The sequence below is a fragment of the Sturnira hondurensis genome, unplaced genomic scaffold, assembly GCF_014824575.4.
Source record: "Sturnira hondurensis isolate 20B ecotype Veracruz unplaced genomic scaffold, ASM1482457v3 Scaffold0020288, whole genome shotgun sequence".
Lineage (NCBI taxonomy): Eukaryota > Metazoa > Chordata > Mammalia > Chiroptera > Phyllostomidae > Sturnira > Sturnira hondurensis.
Genome location: NW_028092919.1, coordinates 515,800 through 539,002, shown reverse-complemented (window position 1 = coordinate 539,002; position 23,203 = coordinate 515,800). Strand labels below are relative to the sequence as shown.

The 23,203-nt window shown below is 48.4% G+C and overlaps 1 protein-coding gene and 1 non-coding gene across 3 annotated transcripts in view; one reads left to right on the top strand and one right to left on the bottom strand.

The window, feature by feature from the left end:
* ANK2 (ankyrin 2) overlaps nucleotides 1–23,203 on the bottom strand; it is a 292,783-nt gene that overhangs the window by 217,596 nt on the left and 51,984 nt on the right. The window lies entirely within an intron of this gene.
* LOC118975493 (U6 spliceosomal RNA) lies at nucleotides 18,048–18,154 on the top strand. Its single transcript, XR_005064076.1, has one exon. It is a non-coding gene; the product is annotated as a U6 spliceosomal RNA (small nuclear RNA).

Genomic DNA, 23,203 nt, shown 5'->3' with positions numbered 1-23,203 from the left:
GGGGTGTGAGATGCAGGCCACACACGTGGCCCTTTCTCAGGGTACACTGAAACACCAGCCCGTTGGCTCACGGCTTTACTACGAACAGTCCCAGGTGTGCTATCACTTCTCGTAGTAATTGTGTACAGTAGAAATAATAGGCCGTTTCTTAAAGAAAAAAAAAAACAGAAACCCAGCAAAAATAAATGGGGGTAAACAAAAAGAAAGATGTAGGTCACCTTACATGAGAGCAAAAAGTCTAAGGTAGGACATTGGCATCCAGCTGAGCTATGTGTCCCCCGCGGTCTGCCTGGCTCAGCACAGAGCAGCCAGATGGGCCCAAGCTGTGGAGGCGGTCGGCAGCACCCACACTAGAAACACCCCCTGCACCCCAAGCCCCAGGGACAAGGGGGACAACGTGGCCCCTAAAGAGACAATCCCTGGTAGACGGGTGTCCCCGCAGATTGAAGGTCTAACCCTGTGGACAAGCAGGTCGAGAGAAACAGTGGCCCCTGGAATCCAAGGGCTGCAGGCGAATGCGTCTCTATTAAATAGGCTTAAAACACTGGGGACGTTTTTTTCTTAAGGAAACCTTCACACACGGAGGTTTTAAGGAGAAGAGAAACGTGTCGATCACAGGGTAGCCACAACTACAGTTCACAGTTTCGTAACACCCTTGCGTAGCTAGTTGCCAACTTGACATCAGTCATGGGACCCACGGCTGTGGGGCTTATGCCCGGGTTCGCTCTCCTGCCGGGTCCCCAGGCCCGGTGCCGGGTCAGCAGCCCCAGCCGCCTCCGCTTTGTCCACTGCCCTGACACGGCGGTGTCGGCAACGCAGCAGCTGACAGCTGCTCTCCCTCTTTGAAAGGCTCTGCCGTGCGACGTGGACAGCACATTTGTCCAGCGGTCAGCCGCGGATTAACGGGCACCGGACCAAGCCAAGGCCGTGCTGGCCGGACGGAGAGAACTGGGGGAGGGAGGCTGGGTTTAGCTCTGAGAACTCCGGTGGGTTTCTCTGGGGGTGCGGGCGGGTGAGGGTGGGCGGTTAGAAGGAGAGAGGACGCCCTTTGTGTAGGGTCAACAGAAAATGGCAAAATCAAAATAATTTAGAGCTGTTCACATTGCTAAAACTTTCAAAACACACGTTTTGATATCGAGTATGTTAGTTATGTTTTAAAGTATGAATCTTTATTTTCAAAATGCAAAAAAACCTTCCTTGTATTTTTGGTTTCAAAAAGGTTGTATTACAGAAAACAGCTGGTTGCGACTCCGTGAACCACGCTGACCACTCGGGCTCGGTTTTCGCCGCCTCTCGTGACTAGATGACACCCAGAACCCACGCGCACTCTGGAATACGGCGGCGTCAGTCTACTACCACTTCCACCACCCGGTAAATAACCACACAGTTCTCCACCATCTCATGTTTTAACTTACGAGTTGTTGTCAAAGGGGGCACAAAATACTGTCGGTAGGATGTGTATAAAAAGCAATAAAATCTACAGCTAACACCATCTTGAAAAAGCTAACAAGGAAAAGACTCATTTTAATTTTTGTTCAAAAAGAGATTTCCGTTAATAGGCATTCTATTATTGTATACAACTATAATCTCTGAGAAAAATTATTCAAAAAGAAGGCTTTTCTTGACACACTCAAATGGTTTAAAATTAGTTATCATGAAACGGGAACACGTGTGTCATATTTACCAAAGTTTGACTAAATACCAATGTCAGACATAAAATGTATTGGGCATTTTCTACATGCCGGAAATGGTTGAAAACACTAGGAATACAAACAAACGCTGCCCTCCAGGAGCCCCCGTTCCGGTGAGGACAGACAAATCCGTCTACACCGAATGTTCCGAAATAACCACCGCGAGGGATCGCTCTTCGTTTCCGCAGAGGGAGGGGCCATCGGTGCTGGTCTGGGGACACCGAGCGAGACTTGCCACTTGTACACACACGTTCACCAGTCAACACCAAACTTTCAGAAAGTAAATAGTTGTAAAATCACAGGAAAAACATAGAGCACACACATGTCCAGAGTAACTACCGAGTGCTTAAACGGGAGCTCGGTGGGCAAAGGCAAGAAGACTCAACCCCTGACCGGGAAAGGAAAGTAAAACTGGAGGCGACTGTAATGTACTCGGGTGTCACAGAAGAGATCTGAACCGGGAGAAGGCAAAGAGAAATAAATTATTTCAGGCTGGCACAACAGGATCTTGAGGGATGCAGTACATATAACCAAAAATACACCAAGCCCCCCCCCCCCCCCAGACACACACAGAGGAAAAGACTCATCAGGGTCAGGCACCACCTGCAGCTGCGGGCCCTGTTTCCATTCCCTGTGTCTCCCGCGGGTCCTCTTCACAGGCCCAGTCCTTGCTCAGGCCCCTGCAGGAGGTCTCGCCACCCTCCTGTCAAGTGTGCTGAGCTTTTCTTGGAAGGTAGTTTGCGGTGCCGCTGCCCACAGGCCCCCTCAGTCCCTCGGGGAGGGGACTGCATTCTGCTGGGGCAGGTCTCTCAGCTCGGAACCTCATGCCTACCCCTCCGTCCTCACACTTGCTGAAAGGCGGGGGCCCCTGAGGCGTCCAACACCGGGCCTGCGTTCAGCTGGACCAGAACGTGGGCAGCGCCCAGTGCGCACAAGCCCCGCACACCTTCCCGTCCGGCCTCTGGAATCCGCCTCACACATGAGCAGGTCCGCCTCCGGGCAGCGATGCCCTGTGAGTCCCAGAGATGACCTCAGGACTGGCCTCTCCCCAGGTCCTGCCCAGGAGCCCCAGAGAGGGCTCCCCCGGTCCCCCTTGTGTGCTGCCCTTCCCCGCAGATGTCCAACACAATATCTCGAGGAAACAATGAATCTCTTGGCTCAGAAAGAAACAGAGGCGTATCAGCATCCGTGGCAGTTTCTGCCACTGTTGATCACGTCTCCTTAAGAGGAGACTCGAGCCTGACGGTGGCTGGGGGAGGGGGTCAGTGGGACACAAGCGAACACACAGAGAAGAAAAGGATACTGAGACCAAAGGCCGAGTGAAAACAGCTTAAAACTCGATGAAGTAATAAAGTTGGTATTTTGACAGCAAAGATGTCCATCTAAGAAATATTTAATCACAGGGAGGAGGGTCACCCAGGAGCCAGGTAGTTGTGACAGGAAGATTCAAGCTCACAGGTCTGAGCTTGAACTATTATTAATAAAGGGCTCGTCCACACTACCACGTGAGAGAGGCTGAAGGCACTTAAAATAATTTGGCTTCTGAAGCTGATTTGGGGCTTAAAAATAGATCATAAGATGGGCCAGGCTAGAGAAAGCGTAGCCAGAAATGTGTGCCACTGTGCACAAGTGTCCCTGTGACCCTGAAACGCCCTGCTTGGAAGGAGGGCCGGGGAAAGGCAGCCTGAGATGCAGCTCCTTCGGGCAGCGAGCCCCCGCGAGCCAAGCCCACCGGCACGCGTTGCTGCCAGGGGGACCTAAAGGCAAGGTTTACACCTTCAAATGGCTGAGAGATGCATTTCGTGACACATGAAAATCACAGGAAATTCAAACCTCAGTGCCCTGAATAAAGTTGTGTTGGAACGTAACCACGCCGCTTGTTCGCTCTCATCTCCCGGTGCTTTTGTGCCAGAGCAGAGTCGAGTGGTAGCCACACGACGGACGTGACCCACGCGACGTGACCCACGACGTGACCCACGAAGCCAAGCACATTCCCACCCGCCCTTTGCAGAAGAGCTGCCCACCCTCGGACTGAAACGCCGACTCCTGATCACTCTGTTCCCAAGGCCAGCATGTTTAACAATTTAAACAAAAATTGGCCAGACCGTATCATTTTGTGATAAGGATCTACAGGGAAAGTTAAAGGCTACACATTTATATTGTTGTCTATCACCTTTTTTAAAAAAGTTTTTATCAGAATTTCAAGTTTTTCGTAATTACCGAGTGTTGATCAGTCTAAGTCACGTTTTCATCGTCACTCGGGAATTTATGAAATGGGACCAAATTTTACTCAACTTTTACTGAATGATTTTTTTAAGTCTCTATTGAAAAACACTCAGAGCTGAAACTCATCCTCCTCATCAGTCTGGACCAACAGTCCGGGCGCTGGCTGGTAAACCGAAAAAGTCGGGAGGGAGAATCATTTAAGATGTGTAAAGAGCTTACACTTCTTGTTTCAACCTAACTAAAAGTACATCTACCACGGTTTTGTTCAGTGGGACCCAGGCCCCTCGTCTGACTGCCTGTCTGGCATGTGGGGTCCCCAGTCCTCTTCTTTGAAAGTCCCCAGGCCTTTCAAAGTCAGCTTCCTTAAGGGGGTGGGGGGGTGGCAAATGTCAACCAAGTGTGAGGCCATCTGAATTCGGATCCTTCCAGAATTTAGAATTTCTCCCCAATCTTGCACAGTTGCCTGGCCCACCCTGACTCTGTTTTATCGAGTGTTCACAAAGCATTCCCCTGCAATAACTTTTCTGAACATTTCATCTGCCTATGTAACATTTAATTAAGCTGCACAATTGTAATAACCGTACAGGAAGGAAGCAGCACGGGACCCCAGGCCAGGCTCCCCTCACACACCCTCTCCAGGCGGCAGGGGCAGGCAGGCTGGCCCCGCCTGACATGCCCGTATCCCGCTGGACACTTTACAAGCTAAGAGAGATTTGCGTCTTTCATACAGCACTGTTATTTTCGTGGAATTTATCCAGAAATATTTCTCATATTCTTGTCTGCCTGTGTTAAGTAATAGAATCAAAGGAACCTGGGGTGTTTGGGTTTTTAATCTCTCTGCAATAGACCCAGTATTCTTGCTTCATTCTGACGTGGATAATTTCCTTTTGCCTGCATGAGTTTCCCCAAAGTTTCGATTAGATGTGGCATCCTCTGGTTCTGGTCCCAAACCAACATTCTTGTTTTTCCGAACCCAGGAGCAGTGGCCACATTCCATTTCCCAGATCGGATTTCCAGCCACTCCAAAGCAGCAGACATCATTCAGAATTTGAGACGGAAAATACATTTTAACTCCTAATAAATATTTCAGCAACTGAAAAGGATTTAATATTTTCTTTCTTTGTAAACTGACTATCTTAACCCTGACATTGCCAGGAATTACCTCTGTTTATTTTCCCTAAATATGGAACTATAAAAACAATTCAAGGGTCAAAGGATCAGAGGAGAAAAAAGTCTTTATTCAAAGCAGCTGGTACATTCAAATGTTCATTAAACAGAATGTCTAGCATATTTCATTCTTATAAAGGAGAATGAGAATTCGCTTTGTACCAAAACATTAAGTACCTATTCCTGTGTGTCAAGCATAGTTATGATTTTACTTCTGCACATCTGTGCATCTGACTTTTAATAATAAACTGTCATGACAAGAAGCAAACAACTGGGGCCACCGTTCTCTAGGAAAAGACTGTCCTGCCTCAGCTTCCCCTCAGTTCCGGTCCAAGTGTGGGAGAAGGAGAGCAAGCAGGACCCCTCCATTTCCTCCGTCTCTGTGAGGGGTTCACAGGGAGTTCAGTGAGAGGGTGGGGCACCTTCTCCCCTGGCCAGACGCTGGCGGTGCCATCATGAGGCCCCAGCCAAGCGCTCTGGCGGGGAGTGCATCCCGGCCCCTCTGCTCCCGCACACTCCGCACCTGTCAGTCTGACACCACCACCACCACCCTCGCCAGCCGCAGGCAGCCGGGCACCTCCTCGCAGAGCCAAAGCCCACACCTGTGCCCTGAGCCTCGCACACTTGCCTCTTCCCGCTTTTAAATTGTCTTGCATTCCCCCGGTTTCCTTCTCCTCTTTACGTGCCTCTGTAAATAGTTTCAAGCTCTTTTCTGTTGGAATTCTGATTGATATGCTACACAATCTCCAAATAGCCCACAATATATGTGAAAGGACAATGATTTAAATTACTAGATCTCAGAGCACACGGAAGCTCCAAGCAGGCGTCTCCAGCGTCTCAACAAAGAGCCACTGGTTACCACCATCCTGAATCCCTTTCGGCTGGTTTGCGCTCAGCTTACGTACCGACTTTCTGTGCATTCAAAGTACAAACTAACCCGAAAACAACATGGGCAAAAGGCTGATGATACCCACGCAAGAGACCACGTAACTGTCGGCAAGACATTGAATGTCCCACAGCAAAAGACAGCCCAAATGGCCTGGGAGTACTTCACATTCGCTTTCACGATAAAAGCAGCACTTCAAAGTAGCTACAGAGTTGAAACATAACTTCTCAGAGTGGCCTTCGTTCACCCACACACCTCTCGGCTAAAATTCTAAAAACGAACGAGTCCTCCTACCTCTGGTCTCCCAGTTTCTCAGTCCGCACGGCAGGCTGTCGTCCAACAGATACTCGCCAACCTGCAAAGTGCAGGCGTTGCTCTGGGCAGGGGGTGCCACAGACAGTGGGATCCCCCGACTGTCCACTGGTGACAGGAGAGAGTGTACAGCCGTCCTCGGTGGTCGTGACCCCTCACTTTACGCCCAAGACCACGTCTCACCGTTCCTTCAGGTCCACGCCTGTCAATCATCTGGGTCTCAGGGCCTGTTCACATGCTCAAAACTTATTCAGGCCCCCAAAGGGCTTTTGTTTATGTAGGTTATATGGCTACCGATGCTTACCACACTCAATATTATCACATAATGAAATTTATAACCAACAATAGGAAAAAAGTTGAGAATTCAAAAATATGTGTAAACCAATCACACTTCTAATGATCAGTGGCTAAAAGGAATTAGGCAAAAAAGTAATTAGATAATATTTTGAGATGAATTAAAATGAAAATACAACATATCGAAACTTATGGGAAGTGATGATAGAAAGGAGAAATTTATAGCTGTGAATGTCTATGTTAAAAAAAAAAAAGGACCTCAAACCAATACCCTAATCTTTTACCTTAGGAAACTAGAAAAAGAAGAGAAAACTAAACCCAAAGCAAAAGAAAATAATAGAAATTAGAGTATAAATAAACAAAATGGAGTATAGAAAACAGAATCACAATACCAAAAGTTGGTTCTTTGAAAAGATCAACAAATTGACAAACTTTCACTTAGATGGATTTAAAAAAAAAACCAGACAGAGAGATGACTCAAATTACTAAAATCAGGAGGAGACATTACTACCAATATTACATGGAATAAAAAAGAACAAAAGGGAAGATGAAGAACAATTGTATGCCACCATATTACATAACTTAAACGAAATGAAAAAACTCCTAGAAGACACAAACTACGAAAGTGACACAGGAAGAAATGGAAAATCTAAACAGACGTATCAGTGGTCAAAACACTTCACAGGGAGAGAAGCCCAGGACCAGATGACTTCACTGGTAAAGTCTTCCAAATGTTAAAGAAGAATTAACATCAATTCTTTAAAACCTCTTCCATAAAACAGAAAATGAAGGCACACTTCCAAACTCATTCCATGAGGCAAGTATCGCATAGAAACCAAACCAGACAAAGGCCTCACAAGGAACCACAAAACAACATCCCTTCAGGGTACGGATGCCAAACCCCCCAACACAACCCAGCAAACCAACCCTACAGCCCACAGAAGGGCGACACTTATGGCCAAGGGGGCTTTACCCAGGAATGCAAGGTTGGTTTCTATCTAAAAATCGGTTTATGCCCTGGCTGGTGTAGCTCAGTGGATTGAGCACTGGCCTGCGAAACAGAGGATCGCGGTTCGATTCCCAGTCAGGGCACATGCCTGGGTTGCAGGCCAGTTCCCGGCAGGGGACACACGATACATTGTCCTCGGCAGAGGCAACCATACATTGATATTTCTCTCCCTCTCTCCTTCCCTTCCCCTCTAAAAATAAATAAATAAAATATTTTTAAAATAAAATAAAAATAAAAATAATAAATAAAAATCGGTTTATGTAATGTGCCAAGTCAACAGAATAAAAAGAAAAAAGACATAATCATCTCAACAGACCAAAAAAAGGCATTTAACAAAACCCACCATCTTTTGTGATAAAACACTCAACTAACTGGAAGTAGAAGGAAACTTCCGAACATGACAAGGGCATATTTGAAAAGCCCACAGCTAATGTCACACTGAGTGGAGACACCTAAACATTTTCCCCACAAAATAGAAACAAAACAAGAATGTCCACTCTCATCACTCGTAGCCAATGTTGTCCTGGAAGTTCCAGCTAGGGCAATTAGGGGAGAAAAAAATAAAAGGCACTCAGATTGTAAAAGAAGTAAAACTACTTCTATCTACAAATGACATGATATTATTCATAAAATGCACTAAGGAATTCACACACACACAAACTATTAACATTAACAAAGTCCAACAATGCTGCAGGGTACAAAATCAATGCATAATTACCAGTCATATTCCTATATACTAACAACAAGTGATTTGTAAAAGCAAGTAAAACAATTCCATTTGTGACAGCATGAAAAATAATCAAATATCTGTTTGATTATTTCATTAAAGAAAACTTTTATTAATATTTAAATTATGAATAAATTTAACCAAAGAAGTGCAAGATTTGTCCACTGAAAACTACAAAGCAGTGGTGAAAGTAATCAATGAAGACCTAAATAAATGAGAGAGCACCTGGGCAGCAGCATCAAATCGACGATACCACCCAGGGGCTCCTCAAATTCAATGCGATGCCCGTCAAAAGTCTAACCACCTATTTTGCTGAAATGAATAGCCGATACTAACATTCACATGAAACTGTAAGTGACCCAGAATCGCCAAAACAATATTGAGAAAAAAGAACATACTCAGAGGACTCACGTGTCCTAATTTCGAACTTACTACGGGACAGTGAGACACAGATGAATGGAACAGAAACAAACCCATGTATCTACGGTCAGCTGATTTTCAACAAGGATTCCAGGATGGCTCCAAGCAAAAGAAGAGTCTCTTCAATGAGACGGGGACAAGTGGGGACAAGTGGGGACAAGTGGGCAGCCATGTGCAAAGAATGAATTGTATCCCTGCCTCACACCATACACAAAAATCAACTCAAAATGGATCAAAGAAATAAATTTAAGAGATAGAACCAAAAAACTCTTAGAAGAAAACACTGATGTGCATCTTTTTGACCTTGGAGTAGGCAAGAATTCCTTAAATATGTCATCAAATATATAAACAATAAAATAAAAACAGATAAATTGGACTTCATCAACATTAAAAGCTTTGCGTGTCAGAGGACACTCTTAAGAAATGAAAGAAAATATTTGCAAATCATGTATCTGATAAGAGTCTAACATCCAATTACACAGGAAACTTTTGCAATTCAATAATAAAAGACAAATAGTTCCATTTCAAATGAGTAACCAATTTTAATAAACATTACTCCAGCCCTGGCTGGTGTAGCTCAGTGGATTGAGCGCAGGCCTGTGAACCACACGATCACGGTTCGATTCCCAGTCAGGGCACATGCCTGGGTTGCAGGCCAGTTCCCAGCAGGGGACCCACGGGAGGCAACCATACATTGATATTTCTCTCCTTCCCTTCCCCTCTAAAGATAAATAAATAAAATCTTTTTAAAAATTAATTTTAAAAAACATTACTCCAAAGGAGACAAAAAATAACCAGTAAATACATTACAAATCCCCAATGAGCCCATTCGAACATGTTCAACATCATTGGTCACCAGAAAAGGCAGGTCAGAACCACAGGACACCACCTCACACCCGGGGCAGCTGGAAGCAGAGGCCGGATGAGAACACCTGCTGACAAAGGTGTGGAGAGACAGGCTCAGGGAAGCCTCTGTGGAGAGCAGTCTGGAGGCGCCTCCTGTGACCCAGCACGGAGTCCCGATAGGGCCCAGCAACGTCCCTGCCAGGTGCAGCCAAAGGTAACGAGGACAAGACTCCAAAGGAAACTTGTACATGAACTTTATAGCAGGATTATTCGTAAGAGCAAAAAGGCAGAAGCAATCCAAAGGTCTGTCAGCCACTGAATTAGTAAACAGAAGTGGCACATCTATGCGGTGGGATGGTATTCAGACACAAAAAGAGTGGGACACTGATATGGGACAGTGTGGATGGACCTTGTGGACATTACACAAATGGAGCCCGACACCCAGGAACGCCCAGAGCAAGTAAATCCACAGACGCAGAGGGCATGCCACAGGCTCGGGGGCTGTGGGGACTGGGGGCGCCTGTCCCCAGGTGAGTCTCCTCTGGGAGCAGGAGTGGAAGCAGATGGTGGTGTCAGCCGCCCAATCTGGGAGCATTAAAAAGCACTGAATGATACGCCCTAAAATGGTAGATTTTGTGGCTCATGTATCACAAGGCATTTCTATATGAGTAAGAATGTGCCGCTGCTGACCGGAACCGAACGGCAGCGCAGGAACAGAAACAGGAGTCACACTCACAGAGGCCGGCTCGCCCTTCTGAAAAGCCTTCACAATCCTTCCCGATGTGATAACCGACCAGATGGGAGGAATCCTTTCACAGTGCACGCGCTCACCTAATCACCAAGATGTACATTTAAATAGCTTCCATTTTGTATTTCAGTTACACCTCAGCACAGCTGAAGTTTAAAATTAAAATCCTCACCACTTAATGAAATGTCAACAGTCCACCCGCAGTGTGATGACGCCACAGTGCTGAGAGGGGGACCGAGCCTCAGGGTGCACCTGACCCCAACCTTGTCCAATGTTAAAGGGATGAAATGTACTCCCTTATGGAGGAGAACCCTTACTGTGGTCCTCCCCTATCATTTCAAATCTTTCTCCTTCGATAATTAATTTTGGCCCTTCTCCAGAATGCCCTATCCAACACTCTCTCCCCAGACGTCTGCATGGACACAAGTCTCCTGGCTGCATGTTTTCCCACATGGATGGAAGCCTCTGGGCCTCCTTGACAGTGCCAGCCTTTATCTTCCATTTGTTCTTTTAATAACAGTATTTTATCACTTAATGTTTGACCTTTTGCTTATAAATATTTCATTATTTCCTCATCATGCACAAAATGGAGTTGACCAATTATAGTTATCACATCAAAATATAAAGCTACTCTACAGTTAGATGTTTTCTCCAAAATTACATGAGATTTAAACTAACAAGATTTTACAACCTTTAAGATAATGCAGAAATCATAGGTTCTTGACTTTATTAGATGTTACATGAAATTAGAAATAACCTTAATTTTAATGATTATTAACTTTTTAAAAGTCTCTTTTAAAAGATTTTATTTATTTATCTTTAGAGGGGAAGGGGAGAGCGAGAGAAATATCAATGTATGGTTGCCTCTCGTGGGTCCCCTGCTGGAAACTGGCCTGCAACCCCAGGCATGTGCCGTGGCTGGGAATTGAACCGCGATCGTGTGGTTCACAGGCCTGCACTCAATCCACTGAGCTACACCAGCCAGGGCTGATCATTAAAAATTTTTAAAGAAGAAATATCTGAAAGACAAGACCCTTTAATTCAAACACTCCACTACCACACACAGCCATCTTTTCCTCCCCTGAGACACTCTTTAGATTTTCAGGTACAAGCACACTGTGTAGAAATGAGTATCTCTTAAAATCTTAGAATAAACTATAAAATCACAAAGCATTTAATAGATTCCAAAAACCTGACTTCATCACTACATGTAAATGTGTGATATTTTAGGTATAAAAACTGTATGTACAGGAAAATTTAAACCCTGGAATTCTCTGAACCCTCTAGAACAAATGGTTTTCATTTAAATCTTTTATTCATTGAAAATATTTATCTCCGGCCCTGGCTGGTGTAGCTCAGTGGATTGAGCGCGGGCCTGCGAACCAGATGATCGCAGTTCAATTCCCAGTCAGGGCACATGCTTGGGTTGCAGGCCAGTTTCCGGCAGGGGCCAGTTCCCTGCAGGGGATGCACGAGAAGCAACCATACATTGATGTTTCTTTCCTCTCTCCTTCCCTTTCCCTCTAAAAAGATAAATAAATAAAATATTTTTTAAAACACTAAAAAAATATCTCATACCTTAAAAGTGCTTTCCAAATCAAAAATGTAATATAATTGCAAAGAAAAAAACTAGTTAATCTGACAAGACAATCATACGCCATAAGACCTCACACCGGGCGCTTGATTGATTAGTTGTATCGCCTTCTAATTTGGAGAGAAATAACCCTTCTCGAAGGGCGTGGGCTCAGACCAGAGCCTATAAACATTTTCCCACTAGTTGTGCTGCCGTGCTTTTTAAAAGCCCCATAAAACACACGGGTGCTGGCACCCAGCCGCCCTGCTCAGTGCTCCAAAGACAGAGGCTCTGCTGTCCGGACTGACACTCCAGCAACAAGGCTGCCGGCTCTCTCCGGGAAGACGGCGGCATTTAAAAAGCAGCTCAGAGCCGTTCTCATGGGACAAGCTGTCAGTGTCTCTCTACAAAGGAATGAAACAAGTCCTTCAGGTGAAGGTGCTGATCCCAAGTGGGTCACACAGCAGCGCGGTAGGAGCGCCGGCTCGAGGCCTCACTGGGGGGCTTGGCCGTGAATGCAGGTGGAAGTGGGGGCACACCAGACATCTGGGTTCGGTCCCTCACCATTTCAGAGGCGGATGCCGGGGCACAGAGCTCAGCCACCCACCCCAGTCCCTCAGCGAGCCGCCACGACATGAACTCAGGGCTGCGCACACACCTTCTTAGTGTGTCCCCCGGGGCCTGGGAGTTCCACCCACATTCTCTTTTTTCTCCCATTGCCTTTTTGCTTTCTTGTTTGTTCCTAACAAAGAAACATTATCTCGACTCATGTTTGTGATAAAATGCTGCCGCCCTGAAAGAGCCACATGAAAAACACTACCCCGGATAAGAATGAGGGGGTCCCATCAGGTGTGTTGGGTCACTCACGGTGGCATCAGATGGCCCTGTACCCTCTCAGGAACCCTGTACGTCATCAAGTAACTCCCCCAAAGCAAAGAGCTATTGAGTGTACATGTAGCTGACATTCTGTGCACTTGGATTCGAAACCCACGTATGATTTATTCCAGAGCCCATGTGTTTTGCAGGTGAAAATGGCCTTGACAACCAGGCCTGTGGGAAAGAAGAGACTCAGAAGGCAACCTCCGTGTAGCACGGTGACCCAGGTCCGGTGGGGCTTCGGGCTGGATCCTGGTCTGCCGAACAGGCAGAGCCTCTGGGAGACCTCCTGTTCCTCAGAGACGGATGCAGAAGTTCCCAATGCCCAGAAATCCCGACCCAGTTAGTGGTCCTTCTGCAGCCTTTGCTTTCCCTAAAGGACATAGACCCAAGAGCTGCCGTGTAGTCCACTAAGTAGGTCTTTGTCGAGCAACAGCCCTTTTCCCTAAATCGGTGGCTTCCCACCCACATGGTGAAAGCCACTCCATGAAGACCGTTCCTTCACTGGTTTGCACTCAGCTCCTGGGCTCGCCCCGGGTCCCATAGCTGAGGCAGGGAGAGCTCTGGGCCGCCCAGCACAGCTGCTTCTGAGGTTTGCGAGCGGTTTCGTGGTCGCACTCGGGTTAGATCATGGCTCTGGAGGCATGCGCTGGTCGACAGAGTTCCTTTGCGTCCGTAAAGCCAAGCAGGATTAACAGGAAGCCGTTCTTCCCTCTGAGCCCTTGGGGCAAGGACCCACAGCACAGCAGCCCCAGCCACCAGTCCCGGGAACGTCGTCACCGAAGAATCTTTACACCTGAAACGTTCACTTCTCATTTATTCCACGGGTGCTTATTAACCCACAGAACTAAGCCAGCCCCTAATGTAGCAAGTTCTGCCTTGTTTTGCAAAATAGACGGTGACAGAATTTTAGAACTGAAGGTGTCAGTAGTCACTTTTTCCTACCACTCCATTTTCCCAAATACTTGATCGAAGGCCAGCAGGGTTCAAGTGTCTTTTCTAGTCAGAGCAGGGTGGGTCCAGAACCCAGGTTTTCTCAATTATTCCCTAGTGTTCAAACAAAGGGGGAAAAACCCTGTGTTAAGAGCTGGAGTCATGGTCAATGGCAAACATGACACCAAGAGGTTGTGGGCGAGACCCAGGAAAGGAGGCTTCCTGCCCTGTGGCCTGAGGGGAGCTCATAACGATGGCCCACTGCTGGAACCCCCCCCCCCCCGGGGTGTCCCTGGGACAGGCGAGCTGCTGGGGCCCTGGCGGAACCCTTTGGTGGAGGGGTTGTTCCACGACGGCAGGGCGGCCCCTGCCAGTGCACATTCCTCAGGGAGCAAACAGGCGCTTTGGTGAGCAACCAAAGTGTCACCTGGTTATTCTTCTTCGGGTAATAAAGGTCATCAATTTGGGAAAATGAACCTATACGTGAGCACAGCCCTCTCAACCATGTGATCGGCCACTAGCCAGGTGGGGAAGAGCTCGGGTGGGTGGTCCTGGGCGGCTGCAACTAAGCACCCAGAGCTGCTCCCAGTTAGAGACGCCCCCAGAGAGACCACGGACAGCAGAACAGAACATTCTGGCTTCCGGCCGAAGGAGCTGGCAGCAAACGAGAGACCAGAGAGGCTGCCAGCTTTGGCCGGACAGCTGCCCTCCCCTGAGGCCTGGAGCCTTCCTGGACAAGGAGGGGCCTGCTGTGGCCGGGTCACTCAGAGAGCCTGGCCTGTCCCTGGGCCTCTACTCCTGACCCTTTCCCAGGCCCGAAGGCACAAAGTGAGAGTGCTGAGTTGAAAAGACAGGGCATTTTAGTGTAAATATTGAACAAATGATCTTAATTATCTCATGTAAAGTTACAGTGCTTTGAGAGAGTGCAACTAAGAACATGCTGAGCCCGTCACTTTGCCCAGAGAGAACACAGCCAAGTCACTGCTTAACCCTCAGCTGGACGTGTCCACACTTCCAAAGGCTCGGGGACAGACAGTGGCTGGACATGGGTTTTCACCTACACCCATCGTGTTTTCCTGGGGGAGGGGGGAGGTGGTTGGCACTGGACAAACCGGCTGCACAGTCCCACCTCTCCAAGTGGCTGTGTTAACGTCAAGCATGTCCACCTGCATCTGTGTCAGGGTGGGGCAGTTAATTCACCTGGTCTTGTGACAACTGCAGAAGAGAGGGGCTGGTGCCCAGGGGACTGGCTGGGTACAGTGGGCTACAGGCGTCCTGCACGGTGAGTGAGCGCCTCGCCAGCAGCGGAACAAGCTGGGGCTCTGAGGACTAGACTTTCCTTTGTTCCCTATCTGCCGACTGGTCCGGCGACAAGGTTCAGAACCTTCCACAAGGACAGAACATACATTGATGAAACTTCCCCGTGGGTGTCCGTGTGGGTGACGGCAGAAGAGCAGGAGAGAGGGACGCCCTCGCTGCACATCCGAGCGCGGGCAGCACAGGCACTCCCAGGAGGTCCCACCCCCTGCGCCATCCCCAGCCCCCAGATGACCACACACAGGAGTCTGAGGAACCCTGGGTCCCTGCTGCCCGTCTGGCTCCACTGCGTGCTGACTGACACTCCAAGCCCAGTTCTGGGCAGCACAGGTGACTCAGTGAGTCGCTGCAGCAGTGAGTCCCTGCAGCAGGGAGATGCACCGTTTCTTCTTTCAAAACCAGAGGCTCATGCCCTGTGTGTTTGCACGTGTGTGTGCGTATAAAAGGCTCGGCATAGCCATGGTGCCACATTCTGGGCAAATCTGTCCTTGTAAGGTTAAACCCACTACATGGGAGAAGACTGGAGGGATGTTTTCTAACGGGTTTGACGCGTCTAGCAGAACCGTGAGCAGCTGCCCGTCGAGTCGCAGCCTGGCGGGGAGAGGACAGGTTATGTAACAGGCAATGATGGACGTGGCGGGTGGACCACTGCACGGTTTCTTGCAGACTCTAAAAGTATGAACGATCGATAAGCCTCAGAGAGGCCTTCAAACAATTTCTTAAAAAAAAAAAACAGTTTCATCCACATGTCTATTGCTCATGTTCCTTTTCAAGTTGTTTATCTTTCTTTTTTCTCCCTAGAGTCTTCTTCTCAACAGAACCTCTGTCTGGGGGTCCAGCTTGCCTGGACTGAAGAGCCCAGTTCAAGGAAGTATCCTTCGAAGTCAAGGTGAGAGAGGCCCCACCCAGAGTGTCTGGCCAGACTCCTCCTCTCCACTCGTAATACTCGACCACTGGCTGTCATCAGCAAGAGTCCTCCCACCCTCGACGTCTTCTGGAACTGAATGAATGAATGAATGAATGAACCCGTGTAGTTTAAGGTGTTTATTTCTATGCCATCTTGTGACCATTCTTAGAAACGGAACCTTCTCCTGAATCTGAAATCTTGTGAATTAAGAGATCTTCCCCATTTCATCTGGAATTCCCACTGTTCCTGACTGTCCAAAATACTCACAAAGATGGAAGTCACAGTTCATTAGCTAATAGTGGCTCTTCTGATATCAAAAGGTGTGGCGACTGCCCAAGGCAGTGGGGGTGCTGCGTGGGAGGGCACCAAAGGGGAAAAACCGGGTCAACTGTAATAGCATAGTCAGTAAAGGATGATTTTCTAACAAAGGAAAACCTTTTTAATGACAAATTCAAGAACAATAAAAGCTCGGGAACCAACCTCTCGGTCTGTGTTTATTAAAGGAAACAGTGGTGTGGGTGTATGGCAAAGCTTCTTCCCGGGAGAGTTTCTACAAACTGAACTCGGGAGACATTTCCAGGGCGCTGGCTGCCCAGTGCACGTGGCCCAGGCTGTGGTTCCCAATCAGCTCGACTTACCGCAAACACATCAGGGACACAGTGGACTCATTATTAAAAAATGACTTCCTTTATTTTCCAAGAAGAGAGATCCACAAAATGGCTTTAGATATTACACGCACCCAAATGTGTTCTTTTAAAATCAGTGTGCCCAGATGACAACATCTTTTCTCCAAATGCCTTGGTACTTCCTTCCTGCGCTTCCCAGTTGGGGGCCACGTGCCCCTCTGAGAGCTGCCTGCCCCCCAGCACGGCTCTCCAACACTGCCACTTGGGGTTCACCAAGGGCTCCTACCCTCCAATGAAGAGCACATCAGAGTTTTAACTAGGGTTCATTGTAAACACCTGTTTGTGTACAGAATCCCTAATGAGGAGATATGGGGTGAACTTTCAGAAGTTCCAAACAGGAAACACGGGGAAAATCAGAGAAGAAGGGAGAAATGCTGCCCCAGCCGCATGCCCCGACACCCACCCCCCCGCACTCGGTGAGGACACGGGTCCAGGGTGGAGCCCCACAGCCTCACAACCCCGCCACTCACCCGTCCCAAGGAGGATGACCGTGGACCTGGGACCACACTGGGCAGCCTCACATTTCTCATTTCCCCTCTCTTTCTCTGCGTGTTTGGGTGGCAACTGCCAGTAGGAGGAACATTTTGCTGTGCCCCACCTGTTCTCAATTCGGACTAATTTTAGACCCAGTATGAGGAAGTTGGTTTTTCACAAATACAAGCCACATTTTCCAGTTTGGGCTTTATTCATCATAAAGATGGTATTTTGGTCTCACTCCTGGTCTGTCCTTTTGCTGGCTCAGATCTTGGGTGCAGCTCTGAGTACTGGCCATTGGTCCCCTAAATCTTCTGTAACATCCTCCAGGCAACAAGGGGCTGGTCTGAAAAATTTCAGCACATGGGTCAGAGCTGAAGCTGTGCCCGTGAGAAGTGAGTACAGAAGAAAGACCAGGGGACACAGACAGAGAAACAAAAGACCGGGGGTCCAGCACCCTAAAACATTCCAACACAGACAAGTCAGGATACCATAGGGCACTATGAAGACAAAGCAATCAACCCTGTTGGAATAAACTCAAAATCCATGAGGAGAAGAGAGGAAGAAACAAAAGATGAAGCCAGAAAGGTAGGTTAGAGCCAGCCTCAGAAAATTTATACATTTCTGGACAGCAATGGAGAAACTAAGTGTCTGAACAGGTCTAGACATGAGCTTCTGAAGACGGATCAGTGAGAGGCAGCCCACTGACCAGTCCAGAATGCTAAAAGATATCCAGGGGGGGAGAGGGGCCCAGAGGGGCTGAGCCAGGTGTGCAGGGTAGAGAGAAGGTGCATGAATCAGTGAATCAATGAATGGATAAATGCATGCATGAATAAATGAACCACTATACAACTGAGTGATCTTAGGCAACATTAATTATAGGGGACAGGGGGAAGAAAGGAAGATAATTTCAGGATTTCATAACTGCACAACTAGTAACAATGAAAAAGATACAGTGCTCGCTTCGGCAGCACATAGACTAAAATCGGAACGATACAGAGAAGATTAGCACGGCCCCTGCGCAAGGATGACACCCAAATTCGTGAAGAGTTCCATAAAAAAAAGAAAAGAAAAGAAATAAAAAGATACAGAAGTTGGATATGACAACCGCAGAATTAAAAACAAGTGGGAGCAAGTCATCAAACGCTGAAGCTTCTACTCGTCAAAGAAAACCATCAACAAGGCGAAAAGCAACCAACCGAATGGGAGGAAATAGGTGTGAATCTTGTTTCTGATAAGGGGCCAATATCTAAAATATGTAAGGAACTTCCACAACTCAACAAAATCCAATTTAAATGAACAAAGGGCTTAAAATTTTTCCAGAGAAGACAAACAAATGGCCAACAGGCTCATGAAAAGATCTCAAGTTTGCTAGTCGTGAGGAAAGGGCAAATCAAAGCCACTTGAGATACTCACCATCTGGGTGACCACGATCAAAAGGACAGAAAATAGGAGGCGTCGGTGAGAATGGGAAATTGGAACTCTGTGCCCTGTTGGTGGGGATGAAAAAATGACGTAGCCACTGCATAGAGATTACTCCCAAAAATGAGATGGTAGAATTACCATCTGACCCGGTAACCCTACTCCGGGGTGTTTAGCCAAAAGAATTCAAAACAGGGACTTGAAGAGGTATTGTCCAGCTACGTTCATTGTGGCACGGACCACAACAGCTAAGAGGTGAAACTCACCCAAACGTCCCTGGACGAGTAAATGGATAGAGGGGAGGGGGGCACGTGCACAAAGCACCACACAGCCTCTAGGGAGAGGGAGTCCTGTCACCCGCTGTGGCACAGATGCACCTCAAGGATATCACGCAATGCAAAATAAGCCAGTCACCAAGGGTCTAATACCACAGCACTCCACTCACAGGAAGTGTCTAGAGCCATCAAAGTGTGTGTTGGAAGTGGAATCTCAACGTCACAGGTGCAGCCATCCTGGCGATCTGGCGCTCTACCATGTGAACGCCATCAACACTACTAAACTGCACGCCGAAAACCGGAACAGCAGTAAATCTGACATTAGATGCTTTTGCCACATTCAAGAAAGAAAGAGAGAAGACCGTGTTCATTTGTGGGAAGACAGAGAGGCTGACCCTAAGCCAGATCCTGTCTCAGGTGTGCATGCCCATCACCTGTGCCACGCGCCCTCTCTGACGTCAGCAGATGACGCTGTCAACACGACTGCCTGGCACAGCAATGTACCTTCCAAGTCATCCATTTGGAAATGCCCCACACAGGGGCCCCTGAAAACCCCTCACAAGGTTCCGTGAGCACGAACAAGGGGCGATACTCTCCCCACTGAAGCCAAAAGAAGCGCCGCAGGACAAGGGCCGTGTGCCCACGCCACCACAGGCAGCAGCTGCTTCCCGTTCAGAGTCGGAAGCCGTGCCTTCAGGACAGAGCAGCACTCGCGGCCCCTGAACTTTGGTCCAGTCTTACGGGAGGGCGGGCTGGGTGAAAGAAAACGAGCTGGCCTTTCTTTTTCTGCTGTAAACCCATTTCAGTTCATTTCCATGCAATTCAATTACTTCGTGTCTGTGGCCAGGAACCAGGGCTCACAGGTGGGTCAGGGCTCCTGCCTGCGAGGAGCACAGAGTCAAGTCCAGCAGGTGAGACCACCACTTACACGCACAAATATAACAACAAAAGCTTTCCGGCTACAAAAGCACAGGTTGGGGGAAACCACCGCTTCTTGTGGGAGTCACAGAACCCACAGGAATCACGGGGACGTTTGGGAAGGGGGTGGGGGCTGACACCTCGAGGCTCTGCTGTGTCCTGGGTACTCGGCGTAAATTCTCTCCTTGTATCACTTTTCCAGTGAGGAATGGAAGGCCCCTGCTCCGGGCCCAGGCCCTTCCCCAGCCAACAGCTGGCCCGGGGCCCTGCCACAGGACATGGTTTGTGCTTGTGACCTCGGGGAAAACTTGGAGACACGGGCTCAAGACAAGTTTGGGAAAGTCAATGGGACTAGGCTGGGCAGGGCCTGCCAGTCCCTAGAAGCCATTGAATTAAAACCCTGTGGGACAATAATTTTCAAATGAAACTCAAAGGACATGCTCACACACGAAGTTGCACACAGTTTTTAGACTGGGGGGGTTGGGGCAGAATTTTTTTTTTTACAAACCGTATTTAAAGAAAACCTGCAGCAGCAAACAGAGGCTCAGTGCAGACTTGTCAGCCTCAGAATGAGATGCCACCCAACACGTGCTTCCGAAAGATCAACGTGGGGTCTGCATCCAGGAAACAACCTGGGCCGGAGACCAGCCAGGAGGCTTCTGCACTGACACGGATAGAGCTGCGCAGGGCCTGGACGGACTCAGACGGAGGGGGAGAGATGGAGTCGACCTCCAACCACGTGGAACTTGGTGAGCAGCTGCCGTGGGACTGAGGTACGGGGTCACGGGGAACATGGAGGGGTCCCGCTGGAGCAGCGGGGCAGTCAGCTGTCACTGAGACGGGATGGTTGGTTTGGTTTTGACACATTCAGTCTGAGGTGTGGGCAGGACACACAGAAGACAGGCCCTGTGTTCGTGACCTGGGGGGCCCTTCACAACATGCACACCCAGCCAGTCCTCAGTGCACCTGACCCACCTCACAAATTCATGTGTCGGTCACACCTCAACAAAGGAGATTGTGAAAACAGTCCTATGAACTCTGAGAAGGGGGAGGGGGAGGAGTGGGGGGAGGCGTCACCAGGTGGCCACCTCTACAGACCAGAGGGTTGAAGGCACTTGTGCCCAGGGGCCCACCCCTCCCCCTTCGAGTTACTAAACTCAGTGTTCACATGGCCACTCATGTCCCAGCTGTCCTCGAGGCCACACGTGGCCAGATGACTACACCCTCACAGATGCCACCTGAGCAGCAATGTCACGTCCCAGGCGGCTGCGAGGACCTCGCCCCGAAGCTGAGACCCCAAGCTGAGACATCCACCTCCTGCAGGGTACCCGGCTCAGTGGTTTCTGTGCTCACCCTCCTGCAGGTCATCGCTTTCTGGGGTGACTGGTCCCTGAATTCTCACCGGACCCCATTTCCTTCTACTGAAGGAAACTGAAATGGCGACCTAAGGAAGAAAGACGGTCTACGTTTCACTGATGGTCCGGATTTACTGACGAGTCTGGTCTGCTGCACTCGGCAGTTCCACGAGCAGAGAAAAGGCAGAACAGCCCCCTCCGGACACCCATCCACACTGGGCCCCACCTCCAGGTGGCTGATAACACAGAGCATTGATCCAACGTCTTTATTCCAGCAGTTCCACAGTTGACTTCGCATGCTTCCACATTCTCCTACCTGCCAGTGTGATTTTACACCCACTGCTGAGTACAAACTCCACGAAGTGTTTGATGGCTCTTCTGCAATCTGTTAGCAGAACGGGATTTCATGAACCACTGTCCACCCTACTACAGCCACACCCCTTCCTCAGGTCACACCAGGGGAGGGGGCATGATGACCAGCATAAACCGAGGGTATGGGAGAAATTCCTCTCTAAAATGCGTTGTAGAGACGAGCTGGACATGCTATTCTTCACATTAAAGTCCCGATATCCTATGAAAAGAAGTTTTCTCTGGTCCTACTGTAAGGAATAACTTCACGTGAGCAACTGACATTAAATTCCAGATACTGAAATCAAATAACCAACTGCTTCCTTCAGAGCCTTCCAGCGAGCTTAGCACCACATCGACACCCTGCCCAGCAAATGCCTGCGCTTAACGGCACATGTTCTCCAGAAGTAGGCTCTCTCCCGAACTGATGTTACTCTCCAACCCATATCTTTCCTTCGCCTTACTATCTTACCTATCCTTACTTAGCTTTGCATATGTATACAATATATATCTATATCTCCTCATGAGGTTCCTCAAATTTTAAGTAGGCAAAGATGATATGAATAGATGATTCCATTAATGACTCATTCTACCTGTAGTGTACCTTTATTTTACTTATTTTCCAGGGTGATATAATTTTTAGAATGAAAAACTGCATTAAAGATATTTGCCAACCTGCGAACCAGAGGATCGCGGTTCGATTCCCAGTCAGGGCACATGCCTGGGTTGCAGGCGGGTTCCCTGCAGGCCAACTCCCAGCAGGGGATGCACGAAAGGCAACCATACATTGATGTTTCTCTCCCTCTCTCCTTCCCCTCTAAAGATAAATAAATAAATAAAATCTTTAAAAAAAAAAGATATTTGCCAAACATAGGGCATTGCTATCCTTGAGAGGATCATTAATACCATTCTTTTAAAAAGAGAAATGATTTCATTGAAAATACAGGGTCTGGCGGAAGTAAGGCCTTCTTGAGTATGGTTGGTAAGGTAATAATACAGGTCTAATAATGTATACTTTTAATTTGCCCATTTCACCTAAAATGTCACATGGTGTGCTTGAATGTGATATTGCTACGTTACAGAATCATATGCTTATGGTTTTGAAATCAAAGATTCTGTGATAAAAGGGGGCATTATTTGTGCTGGACCCTCTACACTTGGAACCACGGACCATCTCAAGAGCTCTGAGTCCCTGTCCCATGTGCCTGTGGATCGGAGATGAGGGTGGGTGGGGTGGAGCTTCAAGGCTTTCCATCTGATTTGAATGCTTTTTAAGGTGACCCAGCTCTCGGCACCGCAGGGCCCCCAGAGCTCCAGTTTGGCAGCATGACTGCAGGTGTTCTCAGAGAAGGCAGCTGGAAGACCACCTGGTTCCCAGGGGGAAACATAAAGGAGGGCTGAGGGAGAAGAGCCAAGGCGATGTGCGTCCTCCCACACGAACCCCGTCAGCGAGTCCAAACCGCATGTCTCTGTGGTCAGCCAGGAAATGCCCCTCCCCAGATGCCCACGTCCTAGCCCTGCACCCAGAGCTGTGACCACATGTGGGACGGTGTGTGCCCTGCGCTCTGGCTGCCCCGGGACCATGTGCAGCTCTGGCCATCATTGCAGAGGCAACGACCGTGTGGGGGAGAGAAACTCCAAGTGGGCAGGAGAAGACTCAAAGGGGTCCTCCTCACGAGTCGCTAGAAAAAATAATTGAGCACATTGGCTTCTGGGCCAATGCCAGCTATTCTAGAGTAATGCTCCAAAGTCGCACTAGCTTGTCCTGATTCTATTTAAGTCCCACACTGAAT